The 6,870-nt window shown below is 44.4% G+C and overlaps 1 pseudogene; it reads right to left on the bottom strand.

Annotated features, from left to right (window-relative positions):
* Positions 1–395: 395 nt before the first annotated feature.
* LOC136859420 (5S ribosomal RNA) lies at positions 396–503 on the bottom strand (annotated as a pseudogene).
* Positions 504–6,870: the final 6,367 nt, after the last annotated feature.

A 6,870-nucleotide genomic window follows, 5' to 3' on the forward strand; every position in this document is an offset into this window, starting at 1 on the left:
AGGCCTGCAGAAAACGAGGTGTCGTGTGGTCAGCACGGCGAATCCTCTCGGCCGTTATTCTTGGCTTTCTAGACGGGGAAAGCAAAGTCATCTCCGTACAGGCTATGAAGTCCCTGGGAGTGGTGGAAGGTAAAGGCTTCCACTATTTGTAACCGCGGCACTTGATGGGGTAGAGAGGTTAGCTCTACGCCCGGCCGCCTTTGCCCCCAGGAATTAACCTGGTACTCATTTTTGGTGTAGAATGAGTGAACCTCAGGGCCATATGCACCTCCGGAAGTGGAAATCTCATTTCTGAAATTTTACGACTTCCTGACGGGGATACGAACCCACGTCCTTCCGGGCGAACCGAGTACGCCTTTACCACCTCGGTCAGGCAGCCCCTAAAAAGGGAATTGAGCCAACGGCACGTGGTGTTCCCAAGCGGTCACCCATCCAAGTACTGACCACGCCCAATGTTGCTTAACTGCGGTGATCGGACCATTCAACATGGTATGGCCGTTAAGCAAAGTCACCTCTGTACAGGCCAGGAAGGCACTTGGAGGAGTGGAAGGTAAAGGCTTCCACCATTGTTAACCTCGGCACGTGATGGGGTAGAGTGGTTAACTCTACGCCCGGCCGCCTTTGCCCCCAGGAATTAACCTGGTGCTCATTTTTGGTGTAGGCTGAGTGAACCTCAGGGCCATATGCACCTCCGGAAGTGGAAATCTCGTTTCTTAAATTTTGTGACTTCCTGTCGGGGATACGAAACCACGTCCTTCCGGGCGAACCGAAATAATAATAATAATAATAATAATAATAATAATAATAATAATAATAATAATAATAATAATAATAATAATAATAATAACCTTCGTGGCTCAGGCGGCAGCGCTTCGCCCTCTGAGTCCAGGGTTCCGTTGTTCAAATCCCGGTCACTCCATGTGAGATTTGTGCTGGACAAAGCGGAGGCGGGACAGGTTTTTCTCCGGGTACTCCGGTTTTCTCTGTCATCTTTCATTCCAGCAACACTCTCCACTATCATTTCATTTCATCTGTTAGTCATTAATCATTGCCCCAGAGGAGTGTGACAGGCTTCGGCAGCAGGCACAATTCCTATCCTCGCCGCAAGATGGGGGATTTCATTCATTCCATCCCTGACCCGGTCACTGACTGGAAAATAGGTTGTAGGTTTTAATCTTTTAATAATAATAATAATAATAATAATAATAATAATAATAATAATAATAATAATAATAATAATAATACTAATAATAATAATAATAATAATAATAATAATTGGTGTCCCACCGAAGAACTCTGGAAATACTGAAAGAATATCACGGACGTGGCCAGAAAGAGTCACATTGCATTTTATGGACACGTTTACAGGATGCATCATACTGGGTTGACCAATCATCTTCTTGTTTACTGGAGAAAAAGGAAGACCAAGTCACCATGATTAATGGAAAGTTTTAATATATTTTTATATATAGACTGATTTACTCCGCACCGACACAGGTATGTCTTATGGCGACGATGGGCTAGGAGTGGGAAGGAAGCGACCATGGCCTTAGTTATGGTACAGCCCCAATATTTGCCTGGTGTGAAATTGGTAAACAACGGAAAATCATCTTCAGGGTTGTCGTTATTGGGGTTCGAACCCACTATCTCCCGAAAGGAAGCTCACAGCTACTCACCCCTAACCGCACGACCATCTCTCTCGGTAATATTGTATGTCCCGTGACTAAAAATGACAAAAGAAAACTCCTTTACGATTTCAATATTCTAAAAGTTATATCAGCTAATTTTTCTTTCTCATAGAGAGCGTGCCTACAACCGTTCACGCAGGTGAACTCTTGTCCTCTTCCGACCGCGAGGGTATTAGTTTTGTGAGCCCTTCGTGACTTTTCCTTTCCTTTACCGATACCCTGATTCTTCGGAGAGTCGAAACTCGTCCCTTTTCCATACTGATTAGTGTGTTGATGGGGTTATAATACCTTATGGGGAACAATGTAAGTACCTACGTGTTCATATAAGGAATGATCTTCATTGGGGTAATCGTATTAACGAGGTTGTTAAGAAAGGTTACAGAAGGATGTAAAGGAGAAGGCGTATAAGTCTCTGATAAGACCGTAGTTAGAGTATGGCCTCAGTGTATGGCACCCTCACCAGGACTACTTGATACGAGAACTAGAAAACAATTAAAAGGAAAGCACCACGATTTGTTCTGCGAGATTTCCGACAAAGAAGTAGTGTTACTAATATGTTGCGAACTTTGGGGTGGGAAGACTTCAGAGTAAGGAGACGAAATGCTCGCCTATGCGGTATGTTTAGAGCTGTCGGTGGTGAGTTGGCGTGGCATGACATAAGTAGAAGAACAAGCTTGGGTGGAACTTACAAAAGTAGGAAAGATCATCATATGAAGATAAATTTGGAATTCAAGATTGGGGCAAATATTCATTTATAGGGCGACGAGTAAGGGATTTCCTCTTAAACAATAATCACCATCACTCATTATTATTCTGACGTTGGCTGAGTGGAGCTAAAACCAGCCCTCTTCTTCTTAACTTTCAATCCGAAGACTGGTTGGCAGCAATTCTTCTCCCCCACTCCTCTCTGTAATCTGTTAATCTCTTCATTTCCCCATATGAGCTTGCTCCTACATTAGGGGCGTCTCGTCTTAAGGATCACACGAGCACGTGAACACCCTGGTAATTCACAAACTCTCGAAATTTACACGATATTGTATGATGAGAACAATATTTCTGTACGTTGAGGACGTATTTTACGAAGTTGTATGTGCCGATTCACGTTCCGTTTCCATTTGAAACACACGCTACGTCAGCCGATCACATGCCCGTTTTGAACTACAAAATGAAATGAAAATCCACAGCCTGTTTCCAGTCATTCGACCGGGTCAGGAATGGAATGAATGAAGCCCCCATCTAGGGGCGAGGATAGAAAATGTGCCGGCTGCCGAAGCTTGTCGCACTCCTGTGGGGCAATGATTAATGATTGACAGATGGAATGAAATGTTAATGGAGAGTGTTGCTGGAATGAAAAATGACAGGGAAATTCGGAGTACCCCTAGAAAAACCTGTCCCGCCTCCGCTTCGTCCGGCACAAATCTCACATGGAGTGACCGGGATTTGAACCACGGTTAGCAGTGAGAGGCCGGCGCGCTGCCGCCTGAGTCAGGGAGGCTTCGCCGTTTTGAACTACAAACTTTGGCCTATTGCATAGCTAGAGCTTGAAGGAACAATGCTGTGGGCATGGCCATGACGAATAGAATACCTAGTGAGATGACTCGCTGAGTTCAAGCGCGCTCCTGCAGAGCGGCTCTAGAGGAGCCTAACACCAACGCTACACGGTCAGCTGTTTTACACTAATACGCAAATAACCAAATACCACACACAATTCCTCAGTCTTATGAATAATACTGTCTGAGAGTTGTAAATACTATTCTTAGTCCCCAGAGAAACACACGAGATAAATTGGAACATTATGAAAGGCGAACGCAGCATTGTGTTTTACATTCCTAAAAAAAAAAAAAAAAAACAAACTTTTTAAACAGAGCACATAAAACATTTAACATACACCAAATTGCAAATAACACTGACGCTTTCCTCACCAAAATTAGTTTGAGGCTAAGTTTAACAGATTGTCGAGCTTGAAGATCTATGAGGATTTCTCTCACTCTGAAGAAGAAGAAGAAGAAGAAGAAGAATTGGAACTTAGTGATAGACCAGTTTAGGAATAATGTCCAAAGTGCGTTCAATACAACAGCCAGCTTCTGATGGCACAACTAAAATCGCCTCAATCGAGTCAAGACACTCGTAAAAATTATCGACCTAAACGAGCTCAGTTTTTTCATTAATTTTCCTTCCAATCTGGAAAAGAATGTCACACACGCTTATAGATGGACGTGTTAGAAACCTCGTACCACTGCCGGATCCGTAATATTTAGTTTCCCTAAGAACTGAAAATTGACTTTCACTTTCTTGACAGAGAGAACGGACACAGGTTATACACATGATAAATTTTGAGGATTGCCTAACAACATACCCGGTCACATGATAAACTAAACAGTTTTATATCGAAGGATCGAGAAGGGGCTCAACTCCGGCAGAGCACTTTCCCAATCTTAAATATATAAACAGTCTTGAATAACGAGGAAGTTCAACGTTTTCACCATTCACAACGAAACAGTCCGCCTTTAATTAAATTTGCCGGAAAATGCAGGTCACATATTCTGTTTTTGGCCGATAATTGCTTATTTTTACGCGGAATAACTTCGCAAACTTAATTTTCTTTGGCAGCGTAAAATGTCGTCTACCATCACGCTTCCTTCCATACGGTATTTTCTGGAAATAATAGAAAACTAGGTGATTGCACACACAAAGCACCGCACAGATACTAACACAGGCTTTCAAAAAAAAATTAAAACAAGCAAATTCCTTCGATAAGCATTAACATTATCACCATGACTTTACACACGCTATTACTTTCGTCAACAGTTTGACGCACGCGTTGTTGTAGCTGGTTTTGTTGCGACTGCAGCGCAACACTCCAGTGGGGCCATCAACGTCAATGAGTAGCGTATACGAGTCCAACACTCGGCCACCTGGATTCGTCGCTGCACACACACTTTCTTGCGCAACTTGTAAGCAAAGAGAATGCTTGTAAGGAGCGGTAAGGAGCCGTATGAGTGCTAAAGGTGTGGTTTGTATGTGCCATATGTCGGTTCAGTATTCAACTAAACTATTGGAATAGCTGCAATAGCCATTAAAAAAAATTCCATATATCTATTATATTATTCAGTCCAACTGTAAGAATACGATTAATATAATGACCCTATTTATATTATTTTCTCCTTTGCCTTATTATTACCATATATATTTTACCGAACTCGTACGCTCATGTTCATCGACAGTACTGATTATATAGGCTACTTGTTGAACGCATTTCTAATTATTGTGAAAGGTGTTGTCAATGTAATTTGAGGTTAGGTATATACATAATTCCTAATGATGTTGACAGGAAGGAAATATCCATGTAAGATCCATGTGCGGTGTTAAAAGAATCTGTTGAAGTAAATTTTAAAAATTAGAATATGCTACATATAGCATACTTGAATAATATTTTATATTGATTTAAAGGTGGCGTCCGCGGTATATTCGATCTCTAACCTAAGTTTGATGCTTGTTGTTTTAAAGGGCCTAACATCGAAGGTCATCGGCCCCAAACCTAAGTTTCGCCCAGTGGGTACCGTAAGTTTTACCGATTGATATATACATGAATTCACTTTGGAAGCTCTTAATCTGTTCTCGCAGTTTATTGCGCAACGCTACGAAGTACGTCCCTCTAAAAATTCAAATCATCGACCCTTGCCGCCAAACGCTAGGAAGTAGTACGCGACAGGAATGCAACTAGCCGGCTATTACCGCCATTCTAATAGTTCATCGGATGGCATGTCTGTCTCAACACATCTCTCCGTACTTCGCTAGTCCACATATTTTTTCGACTGGGTGGCGCTTTTCTCTGCTGCAGCTCAGTCGGCCCAAGCATAATTCAACGGGCAGACGCCTAGTTGGCTGTCGCCTTCCCTCTCTATGATGCTCTCTTCCTGCCTCATCAAGGATGTGGACACCACGTTCTCTAGTGACTATATTTGCGAAGAGGTCCGCCAGTCTGGTTTTCCAATCTACGAGGTGCAACGTCTAGGGGATTCCCACGCCCATGAACGTATACCGGATGTTTTGGCCCTCTTCCTCCATCCAGCAGATATGGAAGCCCTGCTTGCTGCCGGCGCGACCATCAATGGCCGACTCAATGAAGTGGTCCCTACTCCCGAGGATCTTCTAGAGAAACTGCGCACTGGTCCTACTCCCATCTCCACAGTTTCCGTCCGTCACTCTCGTACATTCCCGCATCTCCCACGAATCGTCCTGTCCTACCGGCCCCGCTTATTGCTAATACGACCACTCCTACCACTACCATCCCTACTTCCGTCTCTTCCATGCCTATTATTACTACCACCACCACCACCACCACCACCGTCACCACTGCTGTTCGTCCTTCCCCGTCTTCTTCTGCCTCTACTCTTACGTATAGTCATCCCTCTCCTATTATGTCTACCCCTACCACCTCCCTAACTACGACCCTAACCAGTCCCCAGCTGCCCCCTGCCTACCTTATGGATACCACCGCCGCAGCTCCGCCACTTTCTCCTGGCAATGAAGATGCTTCTACTAGACAATTGACTCCACCTCTGAGCTGTGTCGTCCGTGGGATCGATCCTGCAGTCACCGAAGGGAATCTACTACACGAACTACAATTGGCAGGCGTTCCAGTTCGTCGAGCGATTCGCATTTTTAATCACGAGGGCCCGACTTACATGATCCGTCTCCAACTTTCTTCCCCTGCCGACGTAGAACAACTCATCGCCACCGGTGTTCGCTTCCGCAGAAAGACATAGAGCGGAACCTTCTCGCTCCCCGCTTCGTACTGGTCGCCCTCCCCCTCTCAACACTTCTCCTCGCTCATCATCTGCCCCGCCACACACCCCACCGCCGCCTCCCGTCAACCTTTCCGCTCCACAACCGAACTCCATACTTTCCCCCTTCCCGACATTAGAACTTCTTCGTCTCCTCGGCACTTCTATCACTAATATCACTACCACCCTATACTACTTACTTTCCCAACACTATATTCCTCCTTCCTCCCTCTACATTCCACACCCCCCCATTATACCACAACAATATTTGTAATGTGCTTTTCTCAATCTGTGTAGCAACTCTCTTTAGTGAACTGCGCGCCCGAGATACCTCGCCATAAAATAAATTTATTTTTCCTTTCCCTCGTGTTTGTAGGGGTTTACCTGTGCGGGGT

Source organism: Anabrus simplex, chromosome 1 (assembly GCF_040414725.1).
Source record: "Anabrus simplex isolate iqAnaSimp1 chromosome 1, ASM4041472v1, whole genome shotgun sequence".
NCBI classification, from domain to species: Eukaryota; Metazoa; Arthropoda; class Insecta; order Orthoptera; family Tettigoniidae; genus Anabrus; species Anabrus simplex.